Below are 17918 nucleotides of genomic sequence, written 5' to 3'. Positions count from 1 at the left end.
GGATTTCTCCATGTTGGTCAGGCCGGTCTCGAACTCCTGACTTCAGGTGATCCGCCTGCCTTGGCCTCCCAAAGTGCTGGGATTACAGGCGTGAGCCACTGCGCCCAGCCTTAACAAGCATTTTTATGGTATTTTCAATGTGGTAGGCACTGCTCAAAATGCCTTACATGTATTAACTCATAATTCTCAGGAAAACCCTAGGAAGTAGGCAAAATTATCTCCATTTTAAAGATGTGCTTTGGTAGTCTGAGGTGGGAGGATCACTTAGGGTCAGGAGTTCGAGACCAGCCTGGGCAACATGGTGAAACCCCGTCTCCACTAAAAAGACGAAAATTAGCCCAGTGTGGTCGTCCGCACCTGTAATTCCAGCTACACGGGAGGCTGAGGAAGAAGAATCACTTGAACCTGGGAGACAGAGTTTTCAGTGAGTCAAGGTCGCGCCACTGAACTCCAGCCTGGGCAAAAGAGTGAGACTCTGTCTCAAAAACATAATAAAATAAAATAAAAATAAAGATGAAGAAATGGTGGCATAAAGAGGTAGTAACACATGCTCACAAAAATTTCTATTATACATTGTCTAGTATGCAGCAGGCACTGTGCTAAGTACTTTACATTTGTTATTAAAAACCTTTAGCTGCTCTAAGAACTGAAAGGTCATGGTATAATTTAACAGAAATGTAAGTTAACTATAACCTGTGTCAGCCCATCAGTGTGTTGATTTATTAGCATAAGAGTGTCTAGGATGTATATATGTACACGTGGCTTTTCTTTATAATGTTATTTTATTTTAGAGATGGGGTCAGACTGTGTTGCCCAGGCTGGTCTCAAACTCTTGGGCTCAAGCGATACTCCTACCTTGGCCTCTCAAAGCGCTAGGATTCCAGGCAGGAGTCGCCGTGCCTGGCCCTTAATTTTTTGAAGAATACATTTTTATTTAATATAATATCTAATTTATAGAAAAGCTGTAAGACTAGTTCAAGGAACTCCTTTTTTTTTTTTTTTTTGAGACGGAGTCTCGCTCTGTCACCCAGGCTGGAGTGCAGTGGCGCGATCTCGGCTCACTGCTAGCTCTGCCTCCTGGGTTCACGCCATTCTCCTGCCTCAGCCTCTCGCAGTAGCTGGGACTACAGGCGCCCGCCACCACGCCCAGCTAATTTTTTGTATTTTTAGTAGAGACGGGGTTTCACTGTGGTCTCGATCTCCTGACCTCATGATGCCCCCGCCTCGGCCTCCCAAAGTGCTGGGATTACAAGCGTGAGCCACCGCGCCCGGCAAGGAACTCCTGAATGTCTTTTAAACCACATTCTCTACTTGGTTCATATTTTGTCCTCTTTGCTTTAACAATCTCCCTGACCTATACATATGCATATTATTTTTCTGAATTATTTAAGAGTAAATTGGTGATATTGTGTCTTTTTAAAATTTTCTTTTTTTTTTTTTTTTGAGATGGAGTCTCGCTCTGTTGCCCAGGCTGGAGTGCAGTGGTGCAATCTTGGCTCACTGCAAGCTCCACCTCCCGGGTTCACGCCATTCTCCTGCCTCAGCCTCTCCAAGTAGCTGGGACTACAGGCGCCTGCCACCACGCCCAGCTAATTTTTTGTATTTTTAGTAGAGACGGGGTTTCACCGTGGTCTCGATCTCCTGACCTCGTGATCTGCCCGCCTCGGCCTCCCAAAGTGCTGGGATTACAAGCGTGAGCCACCGCGCCTGGCCTAAAATACAATTTTAAGTAAACACTGCAAGGTGACCACACAGTAGGTGCTCAGTCAAGGTTTGATTACACAGCTGACTCACTCTGTGTAATCCCTTCCTTCTCTGGGCCTCAGTCTCATCTGAAATGGGGCCTCCACTGAGGCGGGCGGATCCTGAGGTCAGGAGATCGAGACCATCCTGGCTAACACAGTGAAACCCGGTCTGTACTAAAAATACAAAAAAAAAAAAAAATTAGCCGGGCGTGGTGGCGGGCGCCTGTAGTCCCAGCTCCTCCGGAGGCTGAGGCAGGAGAATGGCGTGAACCCGGGAGGCAGAGCTTGCAGTGAGCTGAGATTGCGCCACTGCACTCCAGCCTGGGCGACAGAGCGAGACTCCGTCTCAAAAAAAAAAAAAAAAAAGTAAAGAAATGGGGCCTCCAGTTCTCCTTGCCTCACATCCTCATGGGTGGCAGCGAGGCTTAGATGAGATGATGAATTTGATCAATGCACTTTGAAAATTGTAAAAAAAGCCTGGACGGCAGTGGCCTGTAATCCCATTACTTTGGGAGGCCAAGGCAGGTGGATCATGAGGTCAGGAGTTCCAGACCAGCCTGGCCAACGTGGTGAAAACCTTCTCTAGTCAAAAACAAACAAAAATTAGCTGGGCATGGTGGCACATGCCTGTAATCCCAGCTACTCAGGAGGCTGAGGCAGGAGAATTGCTTGAACCTGGGAGGCGGAAGTTGCAGTGAGCTGAGATCACACCACTGCACTCCAGCCTGGGTGGCAGAGCAAGACTCTGTCTCAAAAAAACAACTGTAAAGAAGTTCTGTGGGGGCCGGGCGCAGTGGCTCACGCCTGTAATCCCAGCACTTTGGGAGGCCAAGGCGGGGAGATCACGAGGTCAGGAGATCGAGACCATCTTGGCTAACACGGTGAAACACTGTCTCTACTAAAAATACAAAAAAATTAGCCAGCCGTGGTGGCGGGTGCCTGTGGTCCCAGCTACTCGGGAGGCTGAGGCAGAAGAATGGGGTGAACCTGGGAGGCGGAGCTTGAAGTGAGCCGAGATCGAGCCATTGCACCACACCAGCCTGGGCAAAGGAGCGAGACTCCGTCTCAAAAAAAAAAAAAAAAAGAAGTTCTGTGCCCTGGGGAGATATCAGGCCATTTTTCTACCCATTCTCCCAACATTCCTGCTCCTTCCCAAATGATGGGACTGAGACCACCTGCTCACCCAACCTTCTGCTTTTTCTTCCTGGGTTTAGGTGGTCCCAGAAAATCCAGCCCTTTGGCATCTGAACTAGGCCTCCCCGGAGTTCCTGCTGGTGGCACAGGCATCCTCTACCAGAATTCAGGACACAGGATTTATCTGTGGGTTCCTAGCTTAGTGTTCAGACACAGAGGCCCAGGAGCCCTCCCCATAGACCTGTTTATTTATTTTATTTTTATCTTTATGAGATGGAGTCTCCCTCTGTTGCCCAGGCTGGAGTGCAGTGGAGTGATCTCGGCTCACTGCAACCTCCGCATACCAGGTTCAACCTATTCCCCTGCCTCAGCCTGCCGAGTAGCTGAGATTACAGGCGCCCGCCACTACGCCCGGCTAATTTTTTTTTTTTTTTTTTTTTTTTTGAGACAGTGTCTCGCTCTTTCACCCAGGCTGGAGTGCAGTGGCGCGATCTCGGCTCACTGCAGGCTCTGCCCCCCGGGGTTCACGCCATTCTCCTGCCTCAGCCTCCCGCGTAGCTGGGACTACAGGCACCTGCCACCTCGCCCGGCTAATTTTTTGTATTTTTAGTAGAGATGGGGTTTCACCGTGTTAGCCAGGATGGTCTTGATCTCCTGACCTTGTGATCCGCCCGCCTTGGCCTCCCAAAGTGCTGGGATTACAGGCGTGAGCCACCGTGCCTGGCCGTACGCCTGGCTAATTTTTTGTATTTTTAGAAGAGACAGGGTTTCCCCATGTTAGCCAGGCTGGTCTTGAACTCCCGACCTTGTGATTCACCTGCCTCAGCCTCCCAAATTGCTGGGATTACAGGGGTGAGCCACCGCGCCCAGCTTCAGACCTGTTTATATATGTTGTTTTCTTTCTAATAACAGCCCCAGGCTGGGCATGGTGGCTCATGCCTGTAATCCCAGCACTTTGGGAGGCCGAGGCGGGTAGATCACCTGAGGTCAGGAGTTCCAGACCAGCCTGGCCAACATGGCAAAACCCTGTCTCTACTAAAAATACAAAAAATTAGCCAGGCGTGGTGGCAGGCGCTTGTAATCCGAGCTACCTGGGAGGCTGAGGCAGGAGATTGAACCCAGGAGGCAGAGGTAGCAGTGAGCGGAGATCGCGTGATTGCACTCCAGCCTGGGTGACAGATCGAGACTCTGCCTCAAAAAAAAAAAAAAAAAAAAAAAAAAGATATGCCCCAGATGGTGGAGACAAGCTAGAGGCCCTCTCCAGAGACCCCCTTCTTCCTGCACCAATGGACTGGACACCAATTTGTATGTTTGTGCCAGAAAGCCAAGGAGTCCTGCTGTTCATTCACAAGAGGCCCTGCTGGGCGCCAGGCAGGGCGCTGAGCTTAGCCCGTTTCTCTCTGGTATCTCCCTAGTCTCTCCCCAAGCTCTTAGGTAGAATAAGATCCAGTAAGTATAGACACTTTTGCAGCATCCAAAGAATTAACCCTTCACTCATTTACTCACCTGGTAAGAGATACAGGGAGAAAGCTGTGGAGTAACTCAGGGAGCTGGAGCCCAGAAGGCAGGAAACCCATGCCCATTCATTCAACAAACTTGTATTGAGCTCTTTTTGATGCATCCCCCATCCACTATAAGCACTTGGGGACGCATACAGATGTGGTTTCTGCTCCCATAGTGTGTGTGTGTGTGTGTGTGTGTGTGTGTGTGTGTGTGTGTGTGTAGGGGGATGTAAACAGGAAAACAGATATGCAAAACAATTTCAGATCGCGGTAAGTGCTAGGAACAGAATGAAATAGGATAGGGGTGATGGGCAGGGGAGACTTCAGGTGGAGTAATCGGGAAAAGCCTCTCCAGAAAGTGACCTTTTGGGAGAAAACTGAGGGGTAAGAATCTGGTCCTGCAAAGATCTGGGCAAGAAATGTTCAGGTGTAGGGAACAGTGAGGTCAAAGTCACCATCACAAGGAAACGCTTGGTGTATTGAGGAGCAGCAGAGAAGTTGGAATGAAGACAGAGAGGGGTTAAGGTAGTAGATACCTTGAAAGGGGAGGCTCCTATAGGGGCTTGTAGGCGATATAAATCATTCATTCATTCAACACATATTTATTGAGCATCTACTGAGATCCTGTCCTTAGTTTACTGCGTGGAGACAGACCACAAGCAGGTAAACAAGCAAATATGTAAGTCGCAGGTCAGATAAATTTTAGGAAGTGCTGTTTTCCAGTGGTTCAATGGTCATTTCAGGGCAGAGGTGGGGAGACCTGCTGAGGGCGGCTTCTCCCTCAGTCCGTCCATGCCTGCAGGGTCTGGAACCCAGGTAGCCAGAGACCCGCTGGTCTTCTTTTCCCTCCCCTGCCCTCCTCTCCCTTCAAGATGGCTGACAAAGGCCGGGCTGGGTGGAAGGAAGGGAGGAAGGGCGAGGCAGAGGGTCCAAAGCAGGATGACACGCAGGGGCTCCGCGGCGCCCCGGTGGCACCGCGGCTGGAGGTGGGGGTTAAAGCGGAGACTCTGGTGCTGTGTGACTACAGTGGGGGCCCTGCCCTCTCTGAGCACCCGCCTCCAGGCCTGTGTGTGTCTCCGTTCGGGTTGAAAGGAGCCCGGGAAAAAGGGCCCCAGAAGGAGTCTGGTTTTGGACGTCTGACCCCACCCCTCCCGCTTAGGGCTTCTGATCCCCCAGGGTGATTTCACTGGCCCGGGGTTGGGAGGGCAGGGGGCCAGAGGGCGGAGCCCGCAGAGAGGGGCGGAGGGGAGGCTCCAAGCGATTTCAAATTTCCCTCGTCCCCGCCCCCCCCGTACCCCCCGCGCCCGGGCGGGGATCTGAGTGGCTGCGGCGGGGGCGCCCCCGGGCGGGGGCGGGGCGAGGGCAGGGCCGGGGCTACAAGGGGAGTCGGCACCGCCCCCTCCCCACCCACTCCCGCTGCCCCGTACGGCCCGCGCCGCTTCCTCGCAGCTGCCGCTCACGGCTCCGCGGCCGCAGCCCGCGTGGACGCTCCGAGCGTCCCCCGACGGACGGGACCGGCTCCCTGGCGGTCGGGCGAGCGGGCGGCAAAGCTGCCCGGCCGGCAGCGCTGGGGTTAAGTGGCCCAAGTAAACCTAGCTCGGCGATCGGCGCCGGAGATTCGCGAGCCCGGCGCCCTGTACGGCCGCCCGCCGGCCTCCCGCCAGCCAGCCCCGACCCGCGGCTTCGCCGCCCAGCCGCGCCCGAGCCAGCCCTGCGGCAGGTGAGCGCCCCGGGGCCCCGGGGAGGCTCGGCCGCCGGCTGCTTCGAGGGCTGCTAGAGGAGGGGACTGCGGGGGCTCCCGAAGCTGCCGGGGAGAGACCCTCTCCAGGGACCTCCCGAGGAGGGGTTCCCGCCGGGCTGGAGACCGGGTTGGGTTTGGGGGGTGAGGAAACGTCCACGGACCCTGCTTGGGGTGGAACGAGGGCAGCGGGTGGGATGCAGGGGACATACGTCTGACGGGGACCGGAGATACGAGAGGAAGGGACGCGTCTGCTGCCTCCAGGAGCCCGAAGAGGAGAGAAGCTTGCTCTCAGGGAGGGGGACGCGCTGGCTTCCCGGGATCCAGACTCGAGGGGGAGATGTCCGTCGAGAGCATGAACAGTGGCTTTGGTCATGAGCAGGGGGTGTACTCACCTGGCCTCTGCCTTGGGAAAAGTTAAGGGGCGGAGGAGGTGAGGAGGGGTTTCTGCCATGCAGGTGGGCGTCCGCCCCTTGCAACTGGGATGTGGGGTCTTCAGGCGAGGCGCTGTCCCTTCCCCCAATCCCAGCTTTAGGAAAGAGCTGGTGAGTGTGGGCTTAGATTCGCGCGGGCTGGGGTGTGCGCGCGTGGAGGGCGTGAGGCAGAGGGCGACCTCCCGGGGTGCTCCCGAGCTGAGCCACCAAGCGCGGGGCGCAGCGGGGCTGCCCTCTGCCTGTGCACACCTGGCCCGGGAGGAGCCGGGCGGAGGGGCGGCGCCTCCCTGCCCCGGCCACGCCGCCTACCCTGGGGTCTTACTTTCCATTCTTAGCCTAACTCACGTGTGCGGCTGGCCCCATTTCCCAGACTCGCACACTAAGGCCGCAAAACCTCTAGCACCAGCTCCTGGAAGATAAGCTTCCCGGCTCGTGGTTGCATGGGGAGGGTGTATCAAGCCCCACTTTATCGGGGAGAAATTAGAAGCGGAGAAAGACCTAACAAGTTGTAAGACTGCGCTGCCTTTGGGCCCAGGCTCCCGGCTGGAGGATCTCACCTGTGGATGGAGATCCGAGCCCAGTTCTTGCCCGCGCCTCCGGTCCTCCCTGCTCCCTTTTTCTCCCCTGGTCTAGGAGAGAGGCTCGCTGGGCCCCCGTGTTTCCACCCTCCCTCGAAGCTGGGAAGTGTTTGAATTAAAGGGAATTAAGGGCAGAGTATGAACTTTGAGTTGCCTCCTGAGTTCTGGGTGCGGTGGGTTTTGGCGGATGGGTGGCAGTTTTTGGGAGACAGCTATTATCTCCTCTACCAGGCCTGCTGGGGCTTCTTGTTCACCCACCTTGGAAACGCCAGGTGCGGGCTTGATTTTTCCAGAGTTGAGATGACGGTGCTTAGTTTATAGGGTTGGTATACAGCAAGCACTCAATACATGTTTGCCATTGTTGGAATCACTAGCTAGCACACGGGCTAAGCAAGCTTCCTTCCTTAGGGAAGCATAATTCTTAGTTCTTCAGCATGTATTTAAACCCTGTCTCGCCAAGTTCATTGCTCTCCGTTCCTTAATTATTACATCTGTGAATTAGCAATAGTCCTACTAATAGGGTTGTGTAAGGATGAAACCAGTGTTATGCGTGAATTAACCTCTTCAGCCCTTGATCTTCCTCAGATGTAGAGGCGTAATAGCCTCTACCACATTCGGCCTGGGTAAAGAGGCAGTGGGATAGTGCCTGTGTAGGGTCAGCACATGGTGTTGATGTCTGTACTTAATAACCAATAACCCCTCATTTTAGGGTGGCCATTCCTGAGATTTGGGGATGGAGGGAGGCACCCCTGCCAGCCTCTCCTTTTCCTGCCTTCACGAAGGTGGTCAATTTCTTTCTCAGTTCTGAAAGCTTTTCTCAATCATTGTCCACGATTAGGGAGTTGGCAGGAAGAACCGCCTTTGTTCCCTTTCGAACGGAGTTTGGTTTTGTTTTATAAGGGTTGGGGCCGTTTTTAAAGCCCTCCCTGCCACGCATGGGGGCCTACTGCAAAGGTGTAATTGCAGAACTAAGTGAGATCCTTTACCTTTTCCCATTGGGGTGGAGAGCGCTGAGACAAAGGGACAAGGACTGGGGCCAGTGGCATCCTGCTCTTAAAGTCGTAGACATAACCCCCAAAGGATGGGGGGAGGGGAAGACGGTAGCTGGGAGCTGCAGGGGTCTAAGGGAGGAGCAAGGGAGGTGGGGTTGAGAGGCTGCTTCCTTCCCTTCCTCCAGCCACGTGGGGCCTGTGATCCAGAGGCGCCTGTCGCCCCTCATTATTGCAGCCCCATGGACCTGCTTCCAGTGGGGGACTTGGGCAAGTTCTTCAAGGAAAACTTACCTTGGGATTCCTTTTCCTAGACCAGCTCTTAGGCCGGCTGCCTCACCTCCAGGCTTAGACGCCTTTTCCAGTTTCAGCTCAATGTGAAACTTTTCAGAGGTTGGAGGTTGTGCGCTCTCCCCCCGACACCAGTCCTTAGCCCAGGCACATACTACTAATTGAGTGGAGTTTTTTTCCTTTTCTTTTTTTGAGACTGAGTCCAGCTCTGTCACCCAGGCTGGAGTGCAGTGGCGCCATCTCGGCTCACTGCAAGCTCCGCCTCCCAGGTTCACGCCATTCTCCTGCCTCAGCCTCTCCGAGTAGCTGGGACTACAGGCGCCCGCCACCACGCCCGGCTAATTTTTTGTATTTTTAGTAGAGACGGGGTTTCACTGTGGTCTCGATCTCCTGACCTCGCGATCTGCCCGCCTCGGCCTCCCAAAGTGCTGGGATTACAAGCGTGAGCCACCGCGCCCAGCCTTCTTTTAAATCATGAATTTTCAGGATGATTTCCAGTTTCACGGTGGACCAGGGCTGGTGAAGTGTGGAATTCATTTCATGTGCAGGCCACTATCTTGTAAAAAGAGGCTGAGCAGACCTGTCTCCCCTTTGCTGAGGAGCTCATGTTCTCACTGGGACCCTTTTACAGGTGATAGAACTGAGGTTCTGGAAGATACAGGTACTATTACATCTTGGTGGTGAGCATTTTCTTTCTCGTTTTTTCTTTTTTTTTTTTTGAGACAGTTTTGCTTTGTCACCCAGGCTGGAGTGCAGTGATGTGATCTCAGCTCACTGCAACCTCCGCCTCCCGGGTTCAAGCAATTCTCCTGCCTCAACCTTCCCAGTAGCTGGGATTATATGCACACACCACCACGCCTGGCTAATTTTTGTATCTTTAGTTGAGATGCGGTTTCATCATGTTGGCAAGGCCGATCTCAAACTCCTGACCTCAAGTGATTCACCCGCCTCGGCTTCCCAAAGTGTTGGGATTATGGGCGTGGCTGTTAGACCCGGCTGCTTTTTATTTATTTATTTTTTTCATTTTTATTTATTTTTTGTTTTGAGACAGAGTCTCCCTCTGTCGCCCAGGCTGGAGTGCAGTGGCGCGATCTCCACTCACTGCAAGCTCCGCCCCTCGGGTTCATGCCATTCTCCGGCCTCAGCCTCCCAAGTAGCTGGGACTACAGGCGCCTGCCACCATGCCCGGCTAATATTTTTTGTATTTTTAGTAGAGACGGGGTTTCACTGTGTTCGCCAGGATGGTCTCGATCTCCTAACCTCCTGATCTGCCCGCCTTGGCCTCCCAAAGTGCTGGGATTACAGGCGTGAGCCACTGTGCCCGGCCATGCTTTTTTTTTTTTTTCTTTTTTTTTGAGACGGAGTCTTGCTCTGTCGCCCAGGCTGGAGTGCAGTGGCGCGATCTCGGCTCACTGCAAGCTCCGCCTCCCGGGTTCACGCCATTCTCCTGCCTCAGCCTCTCCGAGTAGCTGGGACTACAGGCGCCTGCCACCACGCCCGGCTAATTTTTTGTATTTTTTAGTAGAGACGGGGTTTCACCGTGGTCTTGATCTCCTGACCTCGTGATCCGCCCGCCTCGGCCTCCCAAAGTGCTGGGATTACAAGCGTGAGCCACCGCACCCGGCCCGGCCATGCTTTTATATGGGTGCTGCCTCACCCATAATCCCAGCACGTGGGAGACTGAGGCTGGAGGATCACTTAAGGCCAGGAGTTCAAGACCAGCCTGGCCAATATGAAACCGTGACTCTACAAAAAATACAAAAAGTAGCCAGGCGTGTTTGCGCATGCCTGTAATCCGTGCTACTCGGAGGCTGAGGCACGAGAATTGCTTGAACCTAGGAGGCGGAGTTTGCAGTGAGCTGAGATCCTGCCACTGTTCTCCAGCCTGGGCGACAGAGGGAGACCCTGTCTCAAATAAAAAATTATGTGTATATATCTATATCTACATAGATATAGATATGCTTAAATTTTTTTTTATAAGGATAAGGTCTTGCTATGTTGCCAAGGCTAACCTTGAAAGCCTGGGTTCAACGATCCTTCTGCCTCAGCCTTCCAAAGGCTTTTGGGATTACAGGTGTGAGCTAGCATACATGGCCTCCAAGTCACTTTTCACTCACATATTTTCTTTCTTTCTTTTTTTTTTTGAGACGGAGTCTCGCTCTGTGGCCCAGGCTGGAGTGCAGTGGTGCAATCTCGGCTCACTGCAAGCTCCGCCTCCCAGGTTCACGCCATTCTCCTGCCTCAGCCTCTCCGAGTAGCTGGGACTACAGGCGCCCGCCACCACGCCCGGCTAATTTTTTGTATTTTTAGTAGAGACGGGGTTTCACCGTGGTCTCGATCTCCTGACCTCGTGATCCGCCCGCCTCGGCCTCCCAAAGTGCTGGGATTACAAGCATGAGCCACCGCGCCCGGCTTCACTCACATATTTTCATTCATTCAAACAAAATAGTATAGGTGTGACCTCTGCTCTAGTTTATTTTTTATTTACTTATTTATATTTTGAGACAGTCTCGCTCTGTTGCCCAGGTTGGAGCGCAGTGGCGCGATCTCAGCTCATTGCAACCTCTGCCTCCCAGGTTCAAGCAATTCTCATGCCTCAACCTCCGGAGTAGCTGGGACTACAGGCATGCACCACAATGCCTGGCCAATTTTTGTATGTTTTGTAAAGATGGGATTTCACCTCATTGCCCAAGCTAGTCTCCTGGGCTCAAGCAATCTATCCTCCTCATCCTCCCAAAGTGCTGGGATTATAGACATGAGCCAACACACCCAAATTCAATTTTTTTAATTATTTTTATTTTTTGAGATGGAGTTTTGCTCTTGTCACCCAGGTTGGAGTGCAATGGCATGATCTCGGCTCACTGCATCCTCCGCCTCCCTGGTTCAAGTGATTCTCCTCTGTCAGCCTCCTGAGTACCTGGGACTACAGGCATGGTGGTGCATGCCTGGCTAATTTTGTATTTTTTTAGTAGAGACGGGGTTTCTCCATATTGGTCAGGCTGGTCTCGAACTCCCAACCTCAGGCGATCTGCCCACCTCAGCCTCCCTCCCAAAGTGCTGGGATTACAGGCGTGAGCCACCGTGCCTGGCCCAAATTCAATTTTTAATGGCGTCCTTGTCTTGTTTTATGGCCACAGCATCATTTATCTGCCTGAGAATATTGTAGAGTTTAGTGTTCCCTTGTGTTCCCTCCAATATTAAGGGATACTCAGTTTTCCAGTACCTTGCCCTGGAGGTCTGGCTACAGGGCCAGGAGACTGACGAGGTCTCAGTCTGGCATCTGTTCCTCCACTTGTCCCAGTCTGTAAGCTCTTGTGTTTTTTTTTTTTTTTTTAATTATTTCTTTTGAGACAAGTCTTGCATTGTCACCCAGGCTGGAGTACAGTGGTGCGATCATAGCTCACTGCAGCCTTGAACTCCTGGGCTCATTCCAGTATCCTCCCACTTCAGTCTGCTGAGTAGCTGGGACCTTAGTCACGTGCCACCAGGCCCATCTAATTTTTAAAATTTTTTGTAGAAACATTAAAGTCTCACTATGTTGCCCCAGCTGGTCTCAAACTCCTGGGCTCAAGCAATCCTGCCTCAGTCTCCAAAAGTGCTGGGACTACAGGTGTGAGCCTGTGTGCCCCGCTGTCTCGTGTTCTTGTCCAGAGCCTCAGCCTGCGTGGCTGAAGAAGAGTGGTTGTCTCCAGAGCAGCAGGCTGAGGGAGGGGACTTGGGAGTCAAGGGTCTAACTCTTTCTTTGGAAGCAGGCCTGTCTCTTAGTAGGCTCTTCCTGGATTCCAGCAGCATTTGTGTCCTGTTGTATGTGTGTGTTCTGGGGCCAGAGCTGGGGCTGGAACCCAGGCTGCCACTGGGCCCCAGCTCCAGCAGAAGTGCTGATGCCTTTGTAGGGCGTTTGCTGCGGCCAGTACAGTGATGGGCCCTGGCAGCATGGCAACATGGCTCACTCTGTTGCTTAGACTGGAGTGCAGTGGTGCAATCACAGCTTACTGCAGCCTTGAACTCCTGGGTCAAGTGATCCTCCCACCTCAGTCACCTCCTGAGTAGCTAGGACTACAGGTGAGAGCCACCAGGCTTGGCTAATTTTAAATTTTTTTTTTGGAGACAGAGTTTCGCTCTTCTCGCCCAGGCTGGAGTGCAATGGTGGGATCTTGGCTCACCGCAACCCCCGCCTCCTGGGTTCAAGTGATTCTCCTGACTCAGCCTCCCGAGTAGCTGGGATTACAGGCATGCACGACCATTCCCAGCTAATTTTGTAGTTTTAGTAGAGATGGTGTTTCTCCACGTTGGTCAGGCTGGTCTCGAATTCCCCATCTCAGGTGATCCACCCGCCTCGGCCTCCCAAAGTGCTGGGATTACAGGCATGAGCCACCGTGCCTGGCTAATTTTAAAATTTTTTATAGAGATAGGCTCTCGCTATGTTGCCCAGGCTGGTCTCAAATTCCTAGGCTCAAGTGTAATCCCAAAGTGGTGGGATTACAGGTGTGAGCCACCGTGTCTGGTCCCTTGCCTGCCTTTGATTCCTAATTACTATCATGGTTTCTGAAGCCTAGTAGAACTCATATCTGAATGGATACAGGAGGCTCTGGAGATGGGAATGGGGAGGCACTAACTAGGGTCCCACTGAGCCAGCTACAGGCCCCCCCTCTTTTGTGAAAAGATGGTTGTGATGAAGACTTAAGTGTTCATTATATTCCAGGCAAGCCATTTTCTCTGACTCTGGGAGTTGTTTGGCACCATGGGTAAGGAAGCCCTACCCTGACAGTGGCACTGGAGGAAGAGCCTCAAGCTTAGGCACTGGCTTTCCCAAGTCCTTGGGTGAATTTGCAAACATCACCTGTGTCCTCATGTTGCCCTAGGATGTTACATGCTGAGCTGTAAGCAGGATGCTGAATTAGGGGAACTGCTCAGTACTAAATATGATTAGGCCGGGCTTGGTGGCTCACGCTTGTAATCCCAGCACTTTGGGAGGCCGAGGCGGGCGGATAACGAGGTCAGGATATCGAGACCACGGTGAAACCCCATATCTACTAAAAATACAAAAAATTAGCCAGGCGTGGTGGCGGGCACCTGTAGTCCCAGCTAGTCGGAGAGGCTGAGGCAGGAGAATGGCATGAACCTGGGAGGCGGAGCTTGCAGTGAGCCGAGATTGCGCCACTGCACTCCAGCCTGGGCGACAGAGCGAGACTCTGTCTCAAAAAAATAAAATAAAATAAAAGTACTAAATATGATTGTTACTACAACCACACAACTAGCAAGGAGTAGAACTGCATTAAAACACTGTTGCAAATTTCTTTTTTTTTTTTGAGATGGAGTCTCACTCTGTTGCCCAGGCTGGAGTGCAGTGGCACGATCTTGATCTCGGCTCACTGCAAGCTCTGCCTCCTGGGTTCACGCCATTCTCCTGCCTCAGCCTCCCCAGTAGCTGGTACTACAGGTGCCCACCACCTCGCCCGGCTAATTATTTGTATTTTTAGTAGAGAGGGGGTTTCACCATGTTCGCCAGGATGGTCTTGATCTCCTGACCTCGTGATCCGCCCGCCTCTCAGCCACCCAAAGTACTGGGATTACAGGCGTGAGCCAACATGCCTGGTCCACTGTTGGAAATTTCTTTCCAAAACCTCTGCCAGCACCTGGCTGAATCCACAGAACTGGCAGGACACACAAGATGTGCTGGGTTAAGATGCTTTGGTGCTCTCTGTGGGTGCAGCTGACTGTTTTGCAGGCCTGCTTCTTGACCCTTGAGGCGGGCAGATCTGAGCCCCCACTAGGTAATTGTGGACAGTTTTTGAAAAGTGTTTTTTATGTGAGATCATGGGCTTCTTTTAAAGCCATTTGTGTATATGCAGTTCCCTTATCTGTAGGCCTTAATTTTGACATTTCTTTTTTCCTTCTCTAGGTTTGTTTTCTGTCTCTGCAGTACTGCTTTTTCCAGAATGTCATATAAATGGAATCGTACATTATTATTATTATTTTTGAGACAGCATCTCACTCTGTTGCCCAGGCTGGAGTGCAGTGGCACGATTTGGCACATTGCAACTTCCGCCTCCTTAATTCAAGCGGGAACCATATATTATATAGCCCTTTGCATCTGGATTCTTTTACTTACTTTGAGATATTTGAGATTTATTTGTGTTGTGACACGTACTAGCAGTTATTTCTTACTTTTTTTTTTTTTTTTTGAGACTGAGTCTCGCTCTGTCGCCCAGGCTGGAGTGCAGTTGCGCCATCTGGGCTCCCTGCAAGCTCCGCCTCCCAGGTTTGCGCCATTGTCCTTCCTCAGCCTCCCGAGTAGCTGGGACTATAGGCGCCCGCCACCACGCCCAGCTAATTTTTTTATTTTTTTATTTTTTAGTAGAGACGGGGTTTCACCGTGTTAGCCAGGATGGTCTGGATCTCCTGACCTCGTGATCCGCCCGCCTCGGCCTCTCAAAGTGCTGGGATTACAAGCGTGAGCCACCGTGCCCGGCCTATTTCTTACTTTTAAAAAATTTTTTTGAGACAGGTCTCTGGAGTTCAGTACTACAATCACAGCTCACTGTAGCCTCAACTCCAATGCTCCAGTGGTCTTCCCACTGCAGCCCTCACTGCCCAGTAGCTTCGACTACAGGCACTTGTGCACCACTATGCTCAGTTAATTTAAAAATTTTATTTTTGAGACAGAGTCTCGCTCTGTCACTCAGGCTAGAGTGCAATGGCATGATCTCAGCGCACTGCAACCTCCACCTCCTGGGTTCAAATGATTCTTCTGCATCAGCCTCCTGAGTAGCTGGAATTACAGGTGCCCGCCACCTCATCAGGCTAGTTTTTGTAATTTTTTTTTTTTTCTGAGACAGTTTTTCGCTCTTGTTGCCCAGGCTGGAATGCAATGGCGTGATCTCAGCTCACCGCAACCTCTGCCTCCCAGGTTCAAGCGATTCTCCTGCCTCAGCCTCCCAAGTAGCTGGATTACAGGCATGTGCCACCACCCCCAGCTAATTTTTTTTTTTTTTTTTTTTTTAAGTAGAGACGGGGTTTCTCCATGGTGATCAGGCTGGTCTTGAACTCCTGACCTCAGGTGATCCGCCCACCTCGGCCTCCCAAAGTGCTGGGATTACAGGCGTGAGCCACAGTGCCCGGCCTAGTTTTTGTATTTTTAATAGAGATGGGGTTTCACCATGTTGGCCAGGCAGTCTGGTCTCGAACTCCTGACCTCAAGCGATCTGCCCACCTCGGCCTCCCAAAGTGCTGGAATTATAGGCTTGAGCCACCACGCTTGGCCTTAAATTTTTTTTTTTTTCTTTTGAGACAGAATTTCGCTCTTTACCCAGGCTGGAGTGCAATGGCATGATCTTGGTTCACCATAACCTCTGCCTCCCGGGTTCAAGTGATTCTCTTGCCTCAGCCTCCCAAGTAGCTGGGATTACAGGCATGTGCCACCATGCCTGGCTAATTTTGTATTTTTAGTGGAGACGGGGTTTCTCCATGTTGGTCAGGCTGGTCTCGAACTCCTGACCTCAGGTGATCGGCCTGCCTCAGCCTCCCAAAGTGCTGGGATTACAGGCATGAGCCACCATGCCCGGCCTAAATTTTTTTTTTTTGTAGTGTTGGGGTCTCACTTTGTTGCCCAGGGTGATCTTGAACTCCTGGGCTCAAGCGATCCTCCTGCCTAGGCCTCCTACATTGCTGGGGTTATAGGCATGAGCCACTGTCCCTGGCTTTTTTTTTTTTTTTTTTGCTGTGAATATAACATGCCTAGCTTTTCTTTTTTTTTTTTTTTTTTTTTGAGACGGAGTCTCGCTCTGTCGCCCAGGCTGGAGTGCAGTGGCGCAATCTCGGCTCACTGCAAGCTCCGCCTCCCGGGTTCACGCCATTCTCCTGCCTCAGCCTCTCCGAGTAGCTGGGACTACAGGCGCCCGCCACCACGCCCGGCTAATTTTTTTGTATTTTTAGTAGAGACGGGGTTTACACCGTGGTCTCGATCTCCTGACCTCGTGATCCGCCCGCCTCGGCCTCCCAAAGTGCTGGGATTACAGGCCTGAGCCACCGCGCCCGGCCTTTTTTTTTTTTTTTTTTTTTTTGAGACAGAGTCTTGCTGTTGCCCAGGCTGGAGTGCAGTGGCGTGATCTCGCCTCACTGCAGGCTCCGCCCCCGGGGTTGACGCCATTCTCCTTTCTCAGCTTCCCGAGTAGCTGTGACTACAGGCACCCGCCACCTCGCCCGGCTAATTTTTTTGTATTTTTAGTAGAGACAGGGTTTCACTGTGTTAGCCAGGATGGTCTCGATCTCCTGACCTCGTGATCCGCCCGCCTCGGCCTCCCAAAGTGCTGGGATTACAGGCGTGAGCCACCGCGCCCGTAACATGCCTAGCTTTTCTTTGTGTTGTGATTTTTACATTTTCAATACATAATGTACAAGGACATATTTTCTGGTTATGATAGAAATAATTTATTTGAAAGTCTATCCATGTTGAAACAACTAAAAATGCTGTGCCTTTATCTGTTGGTAGAAGAACTAAGCTCCCTTAAATCTAGAGAGCAGAAGGGAACAGGAAAATGAGAGACCACAAACTAAAGGGAGAAAATGAACTTTTCTTTTTTTTTTTTTTTGAGACAGAGTCTCGCTCTGTCACCCAGGCACCCAGACTGGAGTGCATTGGCGCGATCTCAGCTCACTGCAAGCTCCGCCTCCTGGGTTCACGCCGTTCTCCTGCCTCAGCCTCTCCGAGTAGCTGGGACTACAGGCGCCCGCCACCACGCCCGGCTAATTTTTTGTATTTTTAGTAGAGACGGGGTTTCACCGTGGTCTGGATCTCCTGACCTCGTGATCCACCCGCCTCGGCCTCCCAAAGTGCTGGGATTACAAGCGTGAGCCACCACGCCCGGCCTCGAAAATGAACTTTTCAATAAGGCTTGCAGGCTTGCTCTAGCAGTTGTAGTGATTAAAAGTAGTGGCAATGGCTGGGTGCAGTGGCTCACGCCTGTAATCCTAGCACTTTGGGAGGCCTAGGTGGGCAGATCGCCTGAGTTCAGGAGCTCAAGGCCAGCATAGTGAAACCCCATCTCTACTAAAAATACAAAAATTAGCCGGGCATGGTGGCACGCACCTGTAATCCCAAGGAAGCTGAGGCAGGAGAATCACTTGAACCCAGGAGGTGGAGGGGTTACAGTGACCCGAGATCATGCCATTGCACTCCAGCCTGGGCAACAGAGCAAGACTCCATCTCAAAAAAAAAAAAAAAGGAGTGGTAAAGGATAAATACCAAACAGATAACTGAGCCTCAAAACATACTACACATATATGGGAAGTTCAAATAAGATATAGAGTTGGGATGTATTCATAGGTGTCTGGCTTTACTTACGGGGAAAAATATTAGCTCCCTACCTCATACCATATACAAATAATCAAATAATTATGTTGATTAAACCTGAGTGGCCTAATTCAAATAAATGTTTCTTAGAGAGGTGAGTTATATGTTTTCTGATTGTAAAAGTTATATGGGCTTAAGGTAGTTAACCCCCAAAC

The 17918-nt window shown here is 51.8% G+C and overlaps 1 protein-coding gene across 1 annotated transcript in view; it reads left to right on the top strand.

Moving 5' to 3' along the window:
• The first annotated feature begins 6003 nt into the window (after positions 1-6003).
• DNMT3B (DNA methyltransferase 3 beta) overlaps positions 6004-17918 on the top strand; it is a 49989-nt gene continuing 38074 nt past the window's right edge. The window contains exon 1 of the mRNA XM_030826248.1: positions 6004-6101. The gene's annotated coding sequence lies outside the window, so the exon portion shown is untranslated. The remainder of the gene's footprint in view (positions 6102-17918) is intronic.

This window comes from Nomascus leucogenys, chromosome 13 (assembly GCF_006542625.1).
Source record: "Nomascus leucogenys isolate Asia chromosome 13, Asia_NLE_v1, whole genome shotgun sequence".
In the NCBI taxonomy this organism is placed as follows: domain Eukaryota; kingdom Metazoa; phylum Chordata; class Mammalia; order Primates; family Hylobatidae; genus Nomascus; species Nomascus leucogenys.
This window is presented reverse-complemented; position numbering and strand designations above follow the sequence as displayed.